The following is a 22,114-nucleotide window of genomic DNA, read 5'->3' as shown; positions in this document are numbered from 1 at the left end:
CAAATTTATTAACACTCCCTACTTTTCTTGAGAAGGTGATAGTGGATCTTTATGAAGTGATTGGACAATTGAGTAGCTGGCTGGGCCACTCAGCATACTAAGAGCCATGGGCTCATGGATAAAGTTTAATTCCAAGTAACATCAATTTGCATATATCTCAAATTGCTGAGGATGTCAAATATCAGTGCCCTGATTTAATATTTATTCACCAAATGAGGCAACAACACCAGGAATAGTACTTTACAAACCTACAGACTCACAAAATTGAAGCCACTGAGTAAGAAATAAGTATAGGTAGGATTGAGTTGTTGGAGCTGGATTACCAGACAGGGCCTTCTGTGATTGCATTTTTTATTTCTTAAGATATAACATGAGATGCAAGCCAGTAATTCAGTTTGTATCATCTAGAGGGGAAAAAATATTAAAATGTTCACACCAGTAAAATTTTACTTTGAAGTTGACTTTTCATATGGGAGGTAATTTACTTTAGTGTTCTTTGGACAGGCAACCGAACAAAAGTTTGCATTTTATAGCACTTTTCCTCCCACAGTCCAAAGATGTGCAGGTTAGGTGGATTGGCCATGATATTGCCCCTTAGGCTGGGGCTACAGGGAGGGGGATTAGGTCGAGGAAGGGTGCTTTTGAAGGGTCGGTGCAGACTCGATGGCCCGAATGGCCTCTCTGCACTGTAGGGATTCCATTCTATTTTATTTAGTCCCACATTTTGTTTAGGGCAGCACGGTAGCATAGTGGATAGCACAATTGCTTCACAGCTCCAGGGTCCCAGGTTCGATTCCAGCTTGGGTCACTGTCTGTGCGGAGTCTGCACGTCCTCCCCGTGTGTGCGTGGGTTTCCTCCGGGTGCTCCGGTCTCCTCCCACAGTCCAAAGATGTGCAGGTTAGGTGGATTGGCCATGATAAATTGCCCTTAATGTCCAAAATTGCCCTTAGTGTTGGGTGGGGTTGCTGGGTTATGGGGATAGGGTGTGGAGGTGTTGACCTTGGGTAGGGTGCTCTTCTCCAAGAGCCGGTGCAGACTCGATGGGCCGAATGGCCTCCTTCTGCACTGTAAATTCTATGATCTCTGCTTTTGATCCATAACCTTGCCAGTTCTTCATTCTCAAGTACTTGTCCATAATGACTTCAAAATTATTTATGGGATCGGCTTCCACAAACTCGACAGGTAGAGCATTTCATATCCTGACACATCGCTGTGTGAACAAATTCCTTGTTATTGCCCCTCTATCTTTTACAAATCATTTTGACTGACTCACCGGAAGAAATAGTTTTTCTCTATCTACTGCATCAAACTCTCCCAAATCCTCTATTAAGTTAATTCCTAATCTTTTCTATTCCAAGGAGAACTGTCTTAACCTTTCCAACTTCTCATAACTCGAACCTCTCATCCTAATTAGCATCCCGTTGAACCCCCTCTGAAATCTTGCAAAACCCTTTACATATTTAGTGAAGTGTGGTGCCCAGAGGTGTTTACTATGATCAAGCAGAGGCCTAACCTGTCACCTGTGAAGTTTTAGAATGGATTTCTTTGCTTTTATATTCTAACATTCAATTTATTAACCCAAGTAACACTTTTTTTTAAACCACCATATTGGGAGGCATGGCAGCACAGTGGTTAGCAGTGTTGCTTCACAATGCCAGGGTCCCGGGTTCGATTGCTAGGTTGGGTAACTGTCTGTGTGGAGTCTGCACATTCTCCCCGTGTCTGCGTGGGGGTACTCCGGTTTCCTCCCACAAAAGGGAATTGGACTTGTTAGGTGAATTGGACATTCTGAATTCTCCCTCCGTGTACCCGAACAGGCACCGGAGTGTGGTGACTAGGGGATTTTCACAGTAACTTCATTGCAGTGTTAATGTAAGCCTACTTGTGACACTAATAAAGATTATTATTATTAACTTTCCACCGTTAAGGATTCGTGATTTAGACACAGAGGGTCTCTACTCATCTACACCTTTTAAACATTGTGCTATTTATAATGTATTGTCTTTCCATAATAGTCTTCCCAAAGTGCATGACTTCACACTACTCTACATTGAACTCTAACTGCCATGCTAAAAGTTGGGTTAAAGAGGCTGAGTTAGATAGCCTTTTGAGAGACAAGGGAGTCGAGAGTTATGGGCGGCAGAATGGAAAGTGGAGTTCAGACCACAATTAGATCAGTTATGATCTTGACTTCCGGTGGCGTTATGTAAGGGGAAGACATGCACAAGGTGGCTCCTGCAAGAGTACTGCACTTTTTGCGCTTTTCTCTTAGTGTTTGGGGGGTATTTTCTTTTGAAAACCCACATAACTAATGGGACAAAGATCCTATATCGGTGAAATGCCCAGAAAAGTCAGGGGGAAAATGGCAGAAGTTTGTCGACGGAATCAGAGGCCTCTTAGATATCGATGGCAGATAAATTGGTGAGGAAGCCTCTGAGGCTCCAGCCAATCCACTAACGGCCAAGGTGTTTTCAAGTACCTTGGCGAAAGAATTCGGTAAACATTGGCTGATTGTTGGAGGACCTCTGGATATCGATGGAGAAGGGCTTGGTATCCATCCGAGTGGCTCTGGAGGAGACCAACAAAGCCTTGAAAGCCCATGGAGCCACGATAAAAGACATGGAAGTAGCTCTTTCGAGACATAGTGATCCGATTGCCTCACTGGAAGCAGAGATGTTGCTGGTGACCGAAGAGAATAAGGCCAAGGTAAATTATTTAGAGAATTGGTCCAGGAGGCAAAACGTTCGAATTGTGGGGCTGCCAGAGGGGATGGAAGGCCCAACGCCCAAGGAATATTTTGCAGAGATGTTCGGGACAATGGTGGAGGAGGGTGGATTCACGTCCCGTCCTGATTTGGACCGAGCCCGCTGTGCACCCCGGCAGAGGCCTCATCCTGAGGATATATGTGCAGTAATAGTGAAGTTCCAGAACTTCAAAGGGAAAGAAAGGGTTCTGAGATGGACAAAGGAGCATTGAGACCTTAAATGGGAAGGCAATGCCATCAGGTTATACCAAGACGTGGGAGTGGAGCTGGCGAAGAAGAGGGTTGTGTTCAACAAAACCAAGGCAGCCCTGTAAAAAAGTGGAGGCCGATACAGTGTGTACCCAGTGTGGCTAAGAGTGACTTCGAGTGAAAGGACTATATCTGATACGCCAAGAGAGGCGGACTCCTTTGTTAAGAAACACAGGGTTGGGTGCGGTGTGATTGAACTTTTTTGGGTGTTGGGGGCGTGCATGTCGTATTGTTGAAATGTTGGGATTCCATGTTTATTTTTATATTTTGATGTTCTTGTTGGGGTTGAGGTTTCACAGTTTGGGCTTAGGTTTGGGGTTTAGTTTTATGTGGGGTTCTGCTCTGATTGTTATGAATATATATATAATCATATATATATATATATATATAATATATATATATTCGTTCATGGGACGTGGGCATCACAGGCTGGGCTAGCATTTATTAAAAGACATGGAAGTAGCTCTTTTGAGACATAGTGATCCGATTGCCTCACTGGAAGCAGAGATGTTGCTGGTGATCGAAGAGAATAAGGCCAAGGTAAATTATTTAGAGAATTGGTCCAGGAGGCAAAACGTTCGTTTTAACCCTAAGTGCCCATTGAAGGAGCAGTTAAGAGCTGTGGATCTGGAATCATCTGTGGGTCAGAGCAGGTAAGGATGGCAGATTTCTTCCCTGAGGGACATTAGTACATCAGATCGATTTTTACGACAATTGACAATGGATTTTGTGGTCATTATTAGACTTTTAAATGCAGATTTTTATTGAATTCAAATTTCACCATCTGCAGTGTTGGGATTTGAACCTGGGTCTGAGAGCATTACTCTGGGTGTCTGGTTTACTCCTCCAGTGACAATACCACAGCGCCACCAGCTCCCCATATGCGCCACCAGCCCCCTCTTGGAGCACATTGGTTTATGGGGTTTTACTATTTGGTTGTTTGTAACCATTTTTCTTCACTGTCTTGGGAGCCTCCCTGCTAATCTAAGAGTTAGCTAATGGGAGTACTATTGAAGGGTTGACTGAAGCTCATTATAGCAGTCTTTCAGATAAGGAACTGAGGGTTCTTGTTTTGTTTAAGTTTGTTAGAAGTAGATTTTAGTTGCTTGTGTTCGCCTCACTTCTGTTTGTATGCATATTCGGGTGTGGTAGTATCTGAGAGCAAGGACAAGGAGGCGGGGGGGGGGGGTGTAGGGGTTTGCTGACAGTGCCTGCAGATTTTTCTTTGTTCAATCTTGTGATTTGGTTTGGCGGCCATCTTGGCTGGGCCTGGTTGCTGTACCTGTTGGGTAATTTCTCTTTGTGGAAATGGCTGACTCTGGATTGAGGCAGGTTGGGAGACCCCAATTCGTTTGGTCACCTGGAAAGTCAGGGGGTTGACTGGCCCAGTAAAAAGGTTGAGAGCATTTGCTCACCTTAAGAGTTTAAGGTTAATATTTATGCTCCAAACTGGGACAATACGAATTTTATTAATAATCTGCTGGCCTCCCTCCCCAATTTAGATTCATGATGTGGAGATCATGTGGAGGGCAGCACGGTAGCACAAGTGGCTAGCACTGTGGCTTCACAGCACCAGGGTCCCAGGTTCGATTGCCCGCTGGGTCACTGTCTGTGTGGAGTCTGCACGTTCTCCCCGTGTCTGCGTGGGTTTCTTCCGGTTGCTCCGGTTTACTCCCACAGTCCAAAGACGTGCAGGTTAGGTGAATTGGCCATGATAAATTGCCCTTAGTGGCCAAAAAGGTTAGAAGGGGTTATTGGGCTGGGGTGGAAATGTGGGCTTAAGTGTGTCGGTGCAGACTCGATGGGCTGAATGGCCTCCTTCTGCACTGTATATTCTATGTTCTATGTGTAGATTCACATCAGCTTATTTTGGGTGGGGACTTAAACTGTTCTGAACCCTTGTCTGGATTGGTCCAAGCCCAAATCCCTGACTCCATCAGTGGTGGCCAGAGCTTTGTTGTTTTTCATGGAGCAGATGGGGTGGATCCTTGCCGCTTTTGCACCCAGGTGATCAAGATTTTGAGTAACTGAGTAAACAGCCGCCACCATAGAAGGGAGGAGAGACCTATCCACCACAAAAAACAATCAATCGGCAAGTACACCTAATGCACATTTGGTAAAAATTTGTAATGAAATGAAAACGAAAATGAAAATTGCTTATTGTCACAAGTAGGCTTCAAATGAAGTTACTGTGAAAAGCCCCTAGTCGCCACATTCCGGCGCCTGTTCCCGTACCAGCCTCCCCAAACAGGCGCCGGAATGTGGCGACTAGGGGCTTTTCACAGTAACTTCATTTGAAGCCTACTTGTGACAATAAGCAATTTTCATTTTCGTTTTCATTTCATTACAAATTTTTACTAAATGTGCATTAGGTGTACTTGCCGATTGATTGTTTTTTGTGGTGGATAGGTCTCTCCTCCCTTCTATGGGGGCGGCTGTTTACTCAGTAATTATGATTTTGTTCATACTCCGCACTTTGTTGATTTGGCGCTAGAGTCAGGTCCCTCCCAGCGTCCGCCATGGAGGTTGGACATGACTTTAGTGGACAAAAACGTTTGTGAGCGTATGTCCACCGCCATTGGGGAATGTATAAAATTTAATAAAAGTGAGTCAGTCTCACCTTTTATGCCGTGAGAAGCCTTTAAGGTGATCCTCAGGGGTGTACATGGTGAAGATAGCAAGGGTGGAGATGCAGAGGCTGGTGGACTCCATTCTTGAGCTGGACCCGTACTCACTTGCCCCTAGCCCGGAATTGCTGGTAAGTAGAAAAAAGCTGCAGACACAATTCGAACTATTGTCAACAGATAGAGCGCTGGGCCAGCTGTAACGCTCAAGGGGTATATTTTATGAATACAGGAGAAGGCCAGTCGTCTCTTAACTCACCAGCCGAAGTGACAGTCGACTTCCCGAGAGTTTGTACAGGTACATAACTCAAGCAGCAGCCTGGATTGCACCGCTAAGCTGGTTAATGCAGCTTTTGAATCGTTCTTTCGGGTCTCTATAGATTGGAACCTCTGGCTGACAATACTTTCACTCTAATGTCTTGCTTCAAAACAAAGCTGGGAAAATATGCCATACCACATCACTTAACTTCACAATCATTCCATGATCAGAACAGTAAAAGTGCCAAAAATGGAATTTTTTTTGCTTGGGATGGTTAGTTGAGAGGAAATGGTCAGCTCACATTGATGAGACAAGGGCATAACAATTATGTGGCCAATATGCACTGGTTACATTTCTATGATCCACCAGCTCATGATTTGCATCATCTATCCTGAAGGTCAAACTCAACCTCACATTTGATGGCTCAAATGCACTGTGAAAATTCCACCCTTCTCAAAACAAAATGGCTAACTGATGGTATTGGGGGAAGAAAAACACCCAACTTCATCAAGTTTGCAGTCTTCAATCTGCATCAATTCTGAAAGAAAACAAACTAAACTCGAGAACAATATTCAAAATTGGAATGGGAAAATGTAAACAGAAATCCTTCAGTTATAAAATATAGCTCAAAAGGAAATGATCACCCGTTGATAGCCCAGAGACAAGTTGAAACCGCCCAGTGCCTCTGCACGGCGGCGCAAACAGGGCCCGGACACAACCTATTCTGGCCTCCACATGGGGTCAGCACGGCACTGGAGCGGTTCACGGGCGCTGCACCAATGGGGCAGCCCAATCCTGCACATGCGCAGCTGGGGTGCGCCATCCTGCGCATGCGTGGGGAACATCTTACGCACGCCGGCCCCTGACCAACATGGAACCGGTGTTCTGGGGCCGCGCGCGGAAGGAGGTAGGCCCGGGGGGGAGAGGCCGGCCCGCCGATCGGTGGGCCCCGATCGTGGGCCAGACCCCATCGGAGGCCACCCCAGTGAAGGAGCCCCCCTCTCCCACCCCCGCCCCCACACACACACACACAGGCCGCTCCCCCCCTTTTGTAAGGGCCACGAAGAATCCAGCACGAGTTTTAAGGATACAAAGTAATAACATTTATTTACTATAACATATATACATAACAGTAGCAGTAACTTCCCTTGCTACATACTCCTTCCTGCTGGTTCCTGAACTGGCCAGCTTTATTTATACTAGGAGTTTACTAGTGGTTTCTCCGCCCCCCTCATTGGGGAAGCTCATACTCCCACAGGATTGTGGGATAGTCATTAGTCCCCAGCCAATGGTAAGTAGGCAGGTTATAACATCCCTCCCCCCCAAAGTCCAAGGAATCCACCGAAGACCCTGGCGAAGGAGGGCGTCGGACTCGTTTGGCCGCAGGCCGGACACCATTTACACGCGGCGCTGGATCAGGTGGCGTGTAACGAGACGGAGACCGGCGCTTCCGTGATGAACGGCGCAACGGTTGTACATCCACGGCCCGTGGACCCGAGGATTCCCCCTCTGATGCATCCTGTGTCTCCATCTCGGAGTCAGAGTCTGCTGCCTCCGTCATGTCAGCGTCTCTATCTCCATTTGGTCCCGTAACGACCTGCGCAGGCTTCGAGTGAGGCACCAGTGGAAGATTGTGAGGACTACCTTCCCTTGTCTCTGGTCTCTGCGGCTGTAGAAATTAGCTCTGGGGGTGGGGAATCTTTTGAGGGGATAGTCTTCTGGACCGAACATGGTCTACATGTTTTCGCTGGAGACGACCCTGGGCTTGCACTTGGTAAGATATAGGGCCCGTTTGGCGAAAGATTACACCAGGAACCCATTGGGCACCACCAGCAAAATTCCGAACGAACACTGGGTCACCGGGCGCAAACTGCCGAATCGGCCGATGCCGAGAAAATCCCTGTTCCTGCCGTTCTTGTGTGCGGCGTACTTTTGCGCCAATGTCCGGGAAAACCATACTAAGGCAGGTGCGGAGTCTCCGACCTATTAGGAGTTCTGCGGGAGCTACCCCAGTCACTGCATGGGGGATGGTCCTGTACGTAAACAAAAAGCGAGCCGGTCTCGTGTCCATTGATCCGGAAGACTGCTTCTTTAGGCCTCTTTTGAATGTCTGCACTGCGTGCTTTTGAAGCCGGGTGGTAAGGGGCAGTGCGGATATGGCGGATGCCGTTCATCTTCGTGAACCTCGCAAACTCCTCACGTGAATGGAGTAGTGTTATCCGTGACCAGCCCCTCGAGGAGGCCATGCGTACTAAACGATAAATGCATCTTTTCAATTGTTGCGCAGGACGTTGTCCCCTGCATCTTATGCACCTTTAGCCATTTGGACTGGGCATCAATTAGTAGAAGGAACATGGATCCTTGAAAAGGGCCTGCGAAATCTGCATGCAAGCGTGCCCAAGGCCGCCCTGGCCATTCCCAGTGATGTAGGGGCGCGGCCGGCGGAAGCTTCTGATGCTCCTGGCAAATGGAGCAGTTTTGGGCCACCTTCTCAATGTCGGTGTCGAGACCTGGCCACCAGACATAACTCCGGGCCAACATTTTCATTTTGGTCACGCCTGGATGCCCATTGTGCAAGTCTGTTAGTATCAGCTCCTGGCCTTTTTCCGGGACAATCACACGCGTCCCCCACAAGAGGATGCCGTCTTCCACGCTGAATTCTGACAGCTTGGAGGAAAATGCCCGCAACGCGCCTGGGAGCTGTCTATGCTGCCCACCATACAGGACTATGTGCCGAACATGTGTTGACAGGACTGGCTCCGTCTGGGTCCACTCACGGATCTGTGATGCCGTGACAGGCAAGGTGTCCATAAAATTTAGGGTTGCAACCACTTCACCAGTCGTGGGGGTCGATATGGGGCCGGTCGATACAGGCAATCGGCTCAGTGCGTCGGCATTTGCTATCTGCGTACCTGGTTTGTGCTCCAGAGAATACTCGTATGCAGCAAGCAACAAAGCCCAGCGCTGGATCCGTGCAGAAGCAATGGGCGGTATTGGCTTATCCTCTCTGAAAAGTCCCAGCAGGGGCTTATGATCAGTCACGATAGTGAAATGGCGGCCGTTCACGTACTGGTGGAAGCGTTTCACCGCAAAAACCACTGCCAGGCCCTCCTTCTCAATCTGCGCGTACTTTTTCTCCGCTGCAGCCAATGTCAGGGAGGCGAAAGCTATCGGTCGCTCGGCCCCATTCTCCATCTTGTGGGACAGGACGGCCCCAATACCATACGGGGATGCATCACATGTGACGAGCAAAGGCTTTCCAGGATCATAGTGGGTTAGTAACCCAGATGACGACAATTGTTGCTTTACCCGCCGGAAAGCGGTTTCTTGCGGCTGACCCCAAACCCAGGTGTGATTTTTCTTTAGCAGAAGGTGCAAAGGGGCCAGCGTAGTTCCCAGATTGGGGAGGAACTTCCCGTAATAGTTTACGAGACCAAGAAAAGAACGAAGATGCGAAGTGTCAGTCGGGGCGGGGGCATGTTGAATTGCACGCACCTTCTTTGCAACGGGGTGCAGACCTTCGCGGTCCACCCGATAACCTAGGTAGACTACTTCCTTTGCCTGAAATACGCACTTTGTGCGAAGTAAACGGACTCCAGCCTCCGAAAGGCGTCTAAGGACAGCCTCCAGATTTTCCAAATGTTCCTGCTCCGACGTCCCTGTAATCAAAACGTCATCCAGGTAGACAGCCACACGTGGTAAACCTCTCAAAATGCCCTCCATAACACGTTGAAAAATTGTGCAGGCAGAGGATACTCCAAAGGGCAACCGTGTATATTCATACAGGCCCCAGTGTGTATTAATCGTTACATATGGTCGGGAGGCAGGGTCCAGCTCCAACTGCAGGTCTGCGTGACTCATATCTAATTTTGTGAATGAGAGTCCACCTGCAAGTTTCGCGTAGAGATCCTCTATGCAAGGCATTGGATATCGGTTGAGTCGGGAAACCGTATTCACTGTAAGTTTATAGTTGCCACACAAGCGAACTGTGGCATCTGGCTTCATTACAGGTACAATGAGTGCTGCCCAGTCAGCAAAACGGACGGGCCTGATAATACCCAAACTCTCCAAACGATTGAGCTCCCCTTCTACCTTCTCGAGCAAGGCGTAAGGCATTGGGCGCGCCCGGAAATAGCGCGGCGTGGCTCCTGGTTCAACTTGGATACGGGCTACGGCCCCTTTTATTTTCCCCAAACCAGGCTGGAATACATCTGGGTATTGTCCTAGCACCTCAGTCAACCCTTCAGAAACTGTTTGGAGGATGTGCTGCCATTGCAACCGCAAATGGCGCAACCAGTCCCGACCCGACAGGCTGGGCCCATGGCCGCGTACCACGATAAGTGGGAAATGCCCCTCCTGGCGTCCATAGACAACAGGGGTCATTGTAGTTCCTGCAATGTCCAGTGGTTCCCCCGTGTAGGTGGCCAACCTGGCCTGTGAGTCGGTTAATGTAAGGGTCTGTATACCCTGCTTGATGCGGTCGAATGTCCTCTGGGCGATCAGGAGACCGCTGCGCCAGTATCCAACTCCATCTCAAGCGGGTGGCCATTGACCCGTACTGTCACCTTAATGGGGGCCACACGGGGAGCTGCCACACAATGTAGCTGCAGGCAGTCGTCCTCCGTTTCCACATCCTCACGAGTAGTCGCCGCAGGTTCATCCAAATGGAAGGTACGGCCTCTGGGCTGGTCCCAGTTACGGCCCCTCGGCTGGTCCCAGTTTCGGTCGGAACGACGGCGCCTCTGGCGCCCCCAGGACCGCCGTCCGCGACGGGGTCGGCGCCTACAAGTCTGACACGGACATGGCTCCTCATCCATTGGCTCTGGAGAAGGCTCCCTTCGGGGAGGAATGTCCGACGGCCACTAGCGTCGGTCCGGATGTTGCCTCGCCCAAGGTACCGCAGGAGTGTGGGGGGACGTTTTCGGACGGAACGGGTTGCGCCCCAAGGTATGCACTTCCATTCCCTGTAGCTCCTGTACTCCTCGCTCTGCGCTCTCTCGGGACAATACTATTTGAATGGCCTGTTGAAAAGTCAATGTTGGCTCCGCTAACAACTTTCTCTGGGTGGCCGCATTGTTAATACCGCAAACCAAACGGTCGCGTAACATTTCTGACAAGGTCTCACCATAGTCACAGTACTCCGCAATCCTGCGTAGCCTGGATAGAAAATCGGCAAGGGATTCTCCAGGGGTCCTCTCAGCGGTATTAAACTGGTAACGCTGGACTATCGTGGACGGGGGTGGGTTAAAATGTTGCCCCACTATAGTCACAAGTTCATCAAACGTTTTGGTGTCCGGCGCAGCTGGGTACGTAAGGCTCCTAATCACCCCAAACGTATGCGGGCCGCAGGCGGTGAGCAATATGACCACCTGGCGTCGTTTTCGGTGATATTGTTTGCCCGGAAATAGTAAAGCATCCGTTGTGTGTACTGGTTCCAGCTTTCCAGCGCAGCATCAAAAACATCCAAACGTCCGTACAGAGGCATGGTATAATAGAAAACAACTTCCAACCTGTATCCAACAAAAATCCAGGGAGGTGGCTTCAGCAGTGTAGACAGCTATTCACTTTAACCTTTGTCGCCAGTTTTGTAAGGGCCACGAAGAATCCAGCACGAGTTTTAAGGATACAAAGTAATAACATTTATTTACTATAACATATATACATAACAGCAGCAGTAACTTTCCTTGCTGCACACTCCTTCCTGCTGGTTCCTGAACTGGCCAGCTTTATTTATACTAGGAGTTTACTAGTGGTTTCTCCGCCCCCCTCATTGGGGAAGCTCATACTCCCACAGGATTGTGGGATAGTCATTAGTCCCCAGCCAATGGTAAGTAGGCAGGTTATAACCGCCCCCCCCCCCCCCCCCGCCCAACGTTCCCACAGAGTTCCCCCTGGCAGCGACCAGGGGTGGACGGCGCCGGCAGGAACCTTTTGTGTCGTAGCGGCCGCTCGGCCTATCCAGCCGGAGAATCGCCGCTCGCCAGTTCTCCAAGCGGCCCGGTGCGAATCGCGCGCCTCTGGTATCTGCGGGGGTGGGGGGGGGGAGAGAATCGCGTGCGGGGGTCAGGGCGGCGTGGCGTGATTCGTGCAGCGCCCCGGCGATTCTCCCACCCGGCCTGGGGGGGGGGGGGGGTGGGTGGGCGGAAGAATAGCGCCCCATGTCTTTCTCACATTTGGACAAGGTTAAGAGGGTTGGTAGAAAGTTTCTACCTTAGCTGGCAGCCATTTATTTCCTTTTGTACAAAAAACAATACAGCACAGGAACAGGCCCTTCTGCCCTTCAAGCCTGCGTTGATCATGTGTCCTATCTAGACCGACCGCCTGTATCCTTCTGTACCCCGTCTGTTAATGTGCCTAGCTAGATAAGTCTTAAAGGTCGCTAATGCATCTGCCTAAACCACCTCACTTGGCAGATACGTTAGATACACCAGGCCACCACTATCCTCTGTGTAAAAACTTCCCCCGCACATCTCCTTTGAACCTATCCCCCCTCACCTTGAACTTGTGCCCCCTTGTAATTTTCAATTTCGCCCTGGGAAAAAGCCTCCAACTGTTCACCCTATCTATACCCCTAATAATGTTATAAACTTTTAAAGAGTTAGTCACCATCAGCTGTTAGGGGGTTTAGTTTGCAGTTTTGGGGTTAAGTTAATATGTGCTTTTGCTAGTTAATCTTGTTCTTTTTGTGTAACTTTGGTTAATTGTTTTGTATGATTGTGTTTACTTTGAAAAATGTTTAAAACATGTTTTAACAAAAAGCTATGATCTTGTTGAATGGTGGAACAGGCTTGAAGTGCCGAACAGCCTGCTCCCAGGTCCTATGTTCCTATGTTTTAAAGGAGATGAGGGTGATTGCCACTTGTAGGACAGGGTAGCGGCAGCAGGATCTTTATCAACGATTATAGAAGATATACGGCATGGAAACAGGCCATTTATCAGCACAGCCCTCTAATCCCCCCCCCCCCCCCCATTTGTTTATGTAGCCTCCCTTAAGTGCATTTGGACCATTTTCTTCAACTACTCCCTGTAGTAGCAAGATCCACATTCTCACCACTCTCTGGTTGAATAGGTTTCTTCTAAATTCACCATTAGATTTCTTGGTGACTATTTTACATTAATGGCCTGTCGTTTTGCTCTTTCCCACAAGTGGAAACACTCTTCCTGTTTTTACTGCTTTACCAACCGGGCTGGATGTGAGCTTTAGGGGGTGGCGGTAAGCAAGGATTGAGCGCTTTGGCGACTTGTTCAGAGGGGGCAAATCCGCGGGACTGGAGGACCTAGAGGAAGTGTATGAATTGCCCAGGGGGAATGGTTTTAGGTACCTGCAGGTTCGGGACTTTGTAAGGAGAAAGGTGCTGTCCTTTCCTGGGCTGTCGGCCCTGGGGCTGCAGGACAAGGTGCTGTCGATGGACGAAATAGCGGAGGGGTAGCTATCAGATGTCCATAAGATGTTGATGGAGTGGGAGGGGGCACTGGTGGGGAATATCAAAAAGAAATGCGCCTCAATGGTCGGGTTCGCCCGGAGGTGGCAACCGTTCATTGACTTTCTCGGGGAAAATTAAAATGTCAGCAGATGCAGTATTCCAAGAGGAGGGAGCGGGGGGATTGTTGTTTAATGGTTGGGGTGTGTGAAAATTGAGATGGGGGGGGAAATGTTTATTATACCACGTTGATGTCATTGTCAGTGTTATTTTTATAAAAATTTTCAAATACCTTAATAAAAATATTTTTTAAAAAAGAAATGGGAAGAGGAGGTGCAGGCTGAGGCCTTGCGGAGGGTGAATGCGTCCTCGTCATGTACAAGGTTACGCCTCATCCAGTTTTAAGGTGATGCATAGGGCTCATATGACGGTGACAAGGATGAGTAGGTTCTTTAAGGGGGTGGAGGATAGTTGTGCGGTGTGCTGGGAAGGCCCGGGAATCACATCCGAGGAGGTTCTGGCAGGGGTTCTCGGATGTGATGTCCGAGGTGCTGGGTGTGGAGGTAGTCCCAAGTCCAGCGGTGGCAATATTTGGGCTATTGGAACACCCTGGAGTCCAGGAGTGAGAGAGGCCGATGTTTTGGTCTTTGCCTCCCTGAAAGCCCGGAGACGGATTTTGCTAGGGTGGCGGGACTTGGAGCTGCCGTAAGCGGGGGTGTGGGTGAGCAACATGGTGGAATTCCTGAGGCTGGAGAAGGTCAAGTTCCTCTTGAGGGGGTCGGTGGATGGGTTCACCTGGAGGTGGAAGCTATTAATTGATTTCCTCAGGGAGGTTTGAGGACTCAGCAAGGGGAGGGGGTTGTGGGTTAAAATGGAGAAGCGGGATGTGAGGAGGAGTTGGTGTCAGGGGAGCAGGTGGGGTGTGGTTGTTGGGTTGTTTATTGAATTGTTTGGTTGTTCTTCGGATTTGAAAATGCCTTGAATTAAAATATTTTTTTTCAAAAAATTAATTTTGAAGACCTCATTTAGGTCACCTCTCAGCCTTCTCTTTTGAAGAATAAAAGAGACCCAGCCTGTTCAACATCTCCTGATAGGTATAATCTCACAGTTCTGATATCATCCTTGTAAATCTTTTAAAAACCCTATCCAGTGCCTCAATATCACTATTTCATAATTTGGCTACTAAAATTGTGCGTGGTGCTCCAGGTGTGGTCAATACAAGTTTAGCATAACTTCTTTGTTTCCAATTCTATCCTTTGAGAATAAACCTGAACACTTGTTTTGTTTTTTTAATATAATTTAGAGTACCCACTTCTTTTTTTTTTCTAATTAAGGGGCAATTTTAGCGTGTCCAATTCACCTACCTGCTCATCTTTTTGGGTTGTGGGGTGAGTCCCACGCAGACACGGAGAGAATGTGCAAACTCCACACAGACAGTGACCCGGGTCCGGGATCGAACATGAGACAGCAGTGCTAACCACTGTGCCACCGTGCTGCCCTGCGAGCACTTGTTTTGCGTTGACCTTATTAACCTGTGTTGCTACTTGGATTGATTTGTGTTTTTGCATTCCCAGACCCCTTTGCTCCTCTACAGCATTTAGATTCTTATTTTCTAAGGAACCCCTTATTTGTCTTACCAAAACTTAGTACCCCACATTTATCCATAATGAAATGAATTTGCCAATTATATGGCTATTCTACAAGTTTATTAATATTTTCTTCACCTCAATCCTCAGTAATGACTATTCCTCACCATTCCCTCACAACACAACACATTTGGTTTCATTTGCAAATTTGGAAATTGTGTTTTTGATTCCAAAGTTTAAGTTGTTAATATCAATTATGAACAACAGTGGTCCCTGCACTGATCTTTGCACCGGATTCCTATTCTTAATATGCCTGGTTATTCATGAAGGCCCTGCCTTCTCAACCTTGTCCCTCGCCTGAGGTGTGGTGTCCCTCAGGTTAAATCACCACCAGGCAGCTCTCTCTCAAAGGGGAATGTAGCCTATGGTCGTCTGGGACTGTGGTGGCATTTCTTTTTCATATCTGATGTATATGTGACTAATAGCTGAGTGTTACCACCAGGAGCATTCAGTCAAAAATTGAACTCCTCAAATTAGTGATATTCGGCTTCATCAGGAATCTGACTTTGATAAACATATGACAATTCTGACTTGGTGGTACCTCTTCGACACGTGCAGTTGACTGGCCATTTGACATAACGGAGGCCTGTGGACTATTACCATGGAAAGAACTATTGTTACTTGACAGGGACGCATGTCCAGCCAATCTGAAAACACTGTCTGTGGAATGATTCCAGTGTTTATGCTTCTTCTTCTAACAAGGGACTTTCCAGCTATTCTGGAGGGGCTGGTTTAGCACATGGCTAAATAGCTGGCTTTTCAAGCAGGCCAAGCAGCGCGGGTTCAATTCCCGTACCAGCCCCCCGAACAGGCGCCGGAATGTGGCCACTAGGGGCTTTTCACAGTAACTTCATTTGAAGCCTACTTGTGACAATAAGCGATTTTCATTTCATTTCATTTTTCATTTCTTCAAGTGAAAATATGCATCTAGAAAAATTCTACTGACCGCCCCAGTTTGTATAATGCCTCCATGACTTGCATAGCACTATTGTACTCTAATTTGTATCTTGTACAGATGAGTAAGATTATTTATGGTTTTGCTCTACTTGAGGCTGAAAAGAATGAATTTTTGTCGCCCACCCTCGCAAATTAGGAATCTAGGCATTAGAGTTGAGCTTTATGGCTTTACTGCATCCCGCGAAGCTTGGATGTGTGGTTTATTTTAGTGACCAAATAGGAATGCAATATTCAAGGTGTGGCCTGGTCAGGGCAGTGACATCATAGCAACCAAGTGCAATGGGATAAACAAAACTACCACTGACAAAAATAGAACCTATGATGAAATAAAACACCCTCATCACTTCACAATATATAATAATAATAATATGTGCTAAGGGAGTGATTAGAAGGCTGTGATCTAACTGATGGGTTATGATGGTGCTCGTAAGCAATTCCAGCTTCACTTTCATGGTTTTTTGTAAGATCATCTGAACCTCTTGACATGATTACAGCCTTGTAATTACTTTCAGGTACCCTGCTTTTCATTTTTTTGGCTGCGGTAGAGTAATTTCTCTGACATTCAATTTTTTTCTAACCCTGAATTTTAGCATGGAATAATTTTTGCATGGGCTTGATATTCCTTCAGCAGTTCCAACTCAATTGTCCTGAAAAAGTATCCAGTCACAAGTTTCCGTCCATGTCAAATTGTACCCAGGTGTAAATATTACATTATTTTTCATAAGCTATTTCATAATTTCTTCATTTCCCATTTATTTTGTGTAAAGCAATGGGGCACTTAGAAAATTAGATGGAAACATAGAAAGTAGGAGCAAAAGTAGGCCCTTCGAGCCTGATCATGGCTGATCATCCAACTCGGTGGCCTTCCCCCATATCCTTTCATCCCCTTCGCCACAGGTGCTATATCTAACTGTTTCTTGACAACGTACAATGTTTTGGCCTCAGCTATATTTCGTGGTAGCAAGTTCCACAAGCTTACCGTTCTCTGGATGAAGGAATTTCTCTTCATCTCAGTCCTAAATGGTTTACCCCACATCCTTAGACTGTGACCCCTGGTTCTGGACACCCCGACCATTGGGAACATCCTTCCTGCATCTACCCTGTCTAGTTTTGTTAGAATTTTATAGGTTCATCTGAACTCCAGCGAATATAATTCTAACCAACTCAATCTCTCCTCATATGTCTGTCCCGCCATCCCAGGCATCAGTCTGGTAAACCTTCGCTTTATAGAAAGAACATCTTTCCTCAGATAAGGAGACCAAAACTACACACACTATTCCAAGTATGAAACTTCAATTGCCCAACCTTGGAATTTGGTAATGTTGAATCTGGAACTACGCCCAGGAAGGTCCTCAAGAAACTCCCAGCAAGTGTTGACTTTGCTCTTGATTTTGTGAACATAGAAACAAGGGGCAGTCTTTCAATCACTTGAGCCTGTTCGTCATTCATTTTGAGGTGAAAGTCTGTGTCTTAACTTCATCTACCCTCCTTCGTTCCATATACATTAATACCCTTAGCTAACACACATCCATGAATCCCAGTCATGAAAGTTCTAATTGACCTTCACAGCCTTTTAGGGGAGGGAGCTGTGAATTTTCACTCCTCTTTCTTCCTGATATCACACCTGAATGGCTTGGCTGTAATTTTAAGAATTTCCTCCATGTTCTGGAGTTACCCACCAGTGGAAAAATTCCTGTCCATCTACTCTATCCACTCTGTCTTAATCATGAGGACTTTTCTCCCATCAAGGCCTACATATTTTTGCACACTCATTAGGGTCGTGATTCTCCGGCTCTCGCTCAAGCATAACGAGGCCGGTGAATAGCGAAAGAGGCCAAATACGAGATTCATGCCGGGCACCAAACAGTTTGTGATGAAACCAGCCCGCCCCCATAGGCAAAATCTGGATCTCGCCGTAGCATGGCGAAAAACCAATTATCACCACTTAAGCCCCATTTCCATACAATTAACGAGAGCTACCCCATATCCAACGGCCTCCTGTCATTCAGCAAGTACTTACTCTGGTGCCAATTAGTACTCCTTTTGAAAAATGTGAACCTGGTGGAAGGGCTTCTGCAGGGAGCCGAGGAGGTGAGCAGCCATCTTTGCTCATGGGGAAAGAGCCCGGGAGTTCTGGGGTTGCCACCCCAGTGCTCGGTGGGCGGTGGGGGACAGTCGGCTGCAGGTGGGGGATCCTCCACAGGGGTGGGCTGGAGGACCTGCAGGAGAATGAACATGTGGTCAGTGGGCGGGATGAGTCAGTCAGTAAGGCAATAACGACTCACGTTTGACAGGTTCTCCAGGTGGAGCCCGATAGTTCCTAACCTCTGCGGCGATCTGTCCTCGGCCACCCCGGTCACCTCCAGGGCCCGCTCCTCTAAGGTCCGGCACCCCACTGCCAATGTGGGCCCTCTCTCGTCGATTGTAGGAGAGCTTTTCCTGCGGAGACACAAAGAGAGCATTGTTAGCCACACGCAAGGTTGGGGGAGCGTTGGTGAAAAGGGAGGGCTAGGGCGTGGAGGTTGGAGGAGAGACTGGAGAGGGGTGAAGTGGGGGTTGCCTGGAAGGTTGGTGTCTAGTCACTCGTGCTGCCTGGTGCAGGTCGTTGACCTTTTTCCGGCACTGGAGGCCAATCCTCCTGGCCACACTCCCTGAGCTGACTGCAGCCGCCACCTTGTCGCAGGCAGCACTTGTGTCTCACCTTCCATGACCCTCAGAAGAAGAGGACGTCCCTCCAGGCCTCCACAGCGTCCAGGTGCTTCCCCAGGTCAGCATCCCCGAATCTTGGGGCTGGTCTCATTGGCGCCATTGTTGCGAGCTGGCTGGGGTTGGCTGAGCAAGTGCAGCTCAACTGCTGCTCAACCTTGTTAGCGGGGGGCTGATGAGTGTGGTGCCGGCGAATCAGCTGGCGAGCCTTCATTTGTGACAAGAAGCCTGTGAGGTCTTGTTAAGTGGACCAATTAACGTTGAATTGCCTTGCCGGCCCCGCTGAAAAAGCTTGCATCAATTCCCGCTCGCTACCGCACTTAAAAATGTTTTTGAGGAATGACTGTGAATCAGTTTACACTGCTGACACACAATCTTGAATCTTCAATATTTAACCTCACATGATAACATCGGCTCCGCAATACTACCACACCAGTGTAGCCACTGTGCAACAACTTGTCCACATTTCTACACTGGTGCTGCTTTGACTGGAGGTTGCATGATACTCATGGCCAAGGGAAGAGAGTTTGTAACCATCAGGAAAGATAGAACACGCTAGTGCTCTTTGTCCCAGAAAAGGGAAGGTTGAGTGAGGGGTGACCTAACAACAGTCATTAAAATTATGAAGGCATTTGATTAAGTAGACAGGGAAGAATTTCCATTTGTGGAGGAATCTGAAACCAAGGATCATAAATATAACATAGTCACCTAATAAATCCAGTTAGGATTATTTACCAAGAGAGAGGTTAAAATGTGGAACATGCAACCACATTGAATAACTGAAATGAAAAACATTTATAGATTTAAGGGGAAGCTGGAGGGAGAAAGAAATAGAAGGGTAGGCTTAGGAGCAAAATTAAAACAGAAAATGCTGGAAGTATTCAACAGGTTTTTCAACATCTTTGGAGAACAAAACACTCCAGGTTGATGACCTTTCATTAGAACTGAGAAAAATTACAAATGTTTGAAATGTAGATATGTTGACATATGAAGTAAGGTGAAAGGAGGATTGTGTGGAACTTAAACACTGGAATAGAACAACTGGGCAAATGCGTTAATTGTATTTAATTATATAGTGATGGACATTAACTAGGCATTCACTTGAACCCCAAGTGACAGCCTGAAACTGGTGGTTAGGTTCGGAGGTCTGTGCTTGTAATGTGTGAATTTGCAAATAAATGTACAAAGAACAAAGAACAAAAAAAAGTACAGCACAGGAACAGGCCCTTCGGCCCTCCAAGCCCATGCCGACAATGCTGCCCGACTAAACTACAATCTTCTACACTTCCTGGGTCCGTATCCCTCTATTCCCATCCTATTCATGTATTTGTCAAGATGCCCCTTAAATGTCACTATCGTCCCTGCTTCCACCACCTCCTCCGGTAGCGGCACCCACTACCCTCTGTGTAAAAAAACTTGCCTCGTACATCTACTCTAAACCTTGCCCCTCGCACCTTAAACCTATGCCCCCTAGTAATTGACCCCTCTACCCTGGGGAAAAGCCTCTGACTATTCATTCTGTCTATGCCCCTCATAATTTTGTAGACCTCTATCAGGTTGCCCCTCAACCTCCGTCGTTCCAGTGAGAACAAACCGAGTTTATTCAACCGCTCCTCATAGCTAATGCCCTCCATACCAGGCAACATTCTGGTAAATCTCTTCTGCACCCTCTCTAAAGCCTCCACATCCTTCTGGTAGTGTGGCGACCAGAATTGCACACTATACTCCAAGTGTGGCCTGACTAAGGTTCTATACATCTGCAACATGACTTGCCAATTCTTATACTCAATGCCCCGGCCAATGAAGGCGAGCATGGCGTATGCCTTCTTGACTACCTTCTCAACCTGTGTTGCCCCTTTCAGTGACCTGTGGACCTGTACACCTAGATCTCTCTGACTTTCAATACTCTTGAGGGTTCTACCATTCACTGTATATTCCCTACCTGCATTAGACCTTCCAAAATGCATTACCTCACATTTGTCCGGATTAAACTCCATCTGCCATCTCTCCGCCCAAGTCTCCAAACAATCTAAATCCTGACGTATCCTCTGACAGTCCTCATCACTATCCACAATTCCACCAACCTTTGTGTCGTCTGCAAACTTACTAATCAGACCAGTTACATTTTCCTCCAAATCATTTATATATACTACAAACAGCAAAGGTCCCAGCACTGAGCCCTGCAGAACACCACTAGTCACAGCCCTCCAATTAGAAAATCACCCTTCCATTGCTACTCTCTGCCTTCTATGATCTAGCCAGTTCTGTATCCATCTTGCCAGCTCACCCCTGATCCCGTGTGACTTCACCTTTTGTACCAGTCTACCATGAGGGACCTTGTCAAAGGCCTTACTGAAGTACATCTAGACACTATGTAAATGTGTATAAGAATTGACTCCAGTTCCATCCTTCACTAACTGACTTTCTGGAGTAGCAATAGAACTAAATAATATAATTGGGGCATAAAGACCAGTTTTAATCCTCATTCAGTGCAGTTACCTGATTCCGGTTGGGGCTACAGTTGAGTTTTATTCTTTGCAGAGCCAGCATTTGTTGCCCATCCCTAATTGCCCATGAATTGGACTATTTCAGTTGAAACAGTCAGCCGGGCCAGAGAAGGCAAGGACAGCAGATTCCCCCACCCCTCCAAAAAGCACTTTCGTGAACCAGATGGGTTTTTACAACAGTTAATGGTATCATAAATCTCTCTGGATTTTGCACCTGCGCTGCTGGTCTCACTGACAGTCATCATTATACTGAGACTAGCTTTCAATTCCTGTGTGTTACTGACAGTATTTGAGTTCCATCAGTTGCCAGGGTAGGATTTGAACCCATGTCTCCAGAGCAGTAGCCTGGGTCTCTGGACTCCTAGTCCAGTGACATTACAGCTACACAACCATCTCCCCCTAATTTTCATTGGCCATACAGCTTGTGAGTTTCAGGGAAAGAAAGAGGAATTCTAATTAGATCATATATAATTTACAGTGCAGAAGGAGGCCATTCGGCCCATCGAGTCTGCACCGGCTCTTGGAAGGAGCATGCTACCCAAGCCCACACCTCCACCCTATCCCCATAATCCAGTAACCCCACCCGACACTAAGGGCAATTTTGGACACTAAGGGCAATTTAGCATGGCCAATCCAACTAACCTGCACATCTTTGGACTGTGGGAGGAAACCGGAGCACCCGGAGGAAACCCACGGACACATGGGGAGGATGTGCAGACTCCGCACAGACAGTGACCCAAGCCGGAATCGAACCTGGGACCCCGGAGCTGTGAAGCAATTGTGCTAACCACTATGCTACTGTGCTGCTCATATTATTACTATCCAATCACCTGCTGGAAACAGTATTGTCTGTGTATATTGGGGAGAGAGTCCAGCTGTGGTGCCTTCCACCCATCGGGGCGATTAGAGCCCGCATTAACAGTCAGTGAGACCAGCAACGCATGTGCCAAATCCGGAGAGAATTGTGATTTCCGATTTTC

At 47.6% G+C, this 22,114-nt stretch overlaps 1 protein-coding gene and 1 long non-coding RNA gene across 6 annotated transcripts in view; one reads left to right on the top strand and one right to left on the bottom strand.

Annotated features, from left to right (window-relative positions):
- The window catches only part of bcas3 (BCAS3 microtubule associated cell migration factor), a 1,250,799-nt gene that overhangs the window by 412,879 nt on the left and 815,806 nt on the right, over window positions 1–22,114 (top strand). The window lies entirely within an intron of this gene.
- The window catches only part of LOC140386984 (uncharacterized), a 53,359-nt gene continuing 49,192 nt past the window's right edge, over window positions 17,948–22,114 (bottom strand). Inside the window, exons 2-3 of the long non-coding RNA XR_011933727.1 lie at window positions 18,247–18,360; window positions 17,948–18,140 (exon numbers count right to left, since the gene is read on the bottom strand). This is a non-coding gene — a long non-coding RNA (uncharacterized lncRNA). The remainder of the gene's footprint in view (window positions 18,141–18,246; window positions 18,361–22,114) is intronic.

This window comes from Scyliorhinus torazame, chromosome 12 (genome assembly GCF_047496885.1).
Source record: "Scyliorhinus torazame isolate Kashiwa2021f chromosome 12, sScyTor2.1, whole genome shotgun sequence".
In the NCBI taxonomy this organism is placed as follows: domain Eukaryota; kingdom Metazoa; phylum Chordata; class Chondrichthyes; order Carcharhiniformes; family Scyliorhinidae; genus Scyliorhinus; species Scyliorhinus torazame.
The sequence above is the reverse complement of the archived record's forward strand: the minus strand, read 5'-3'. Positions and strand labels throughout refer to the sequence as shown.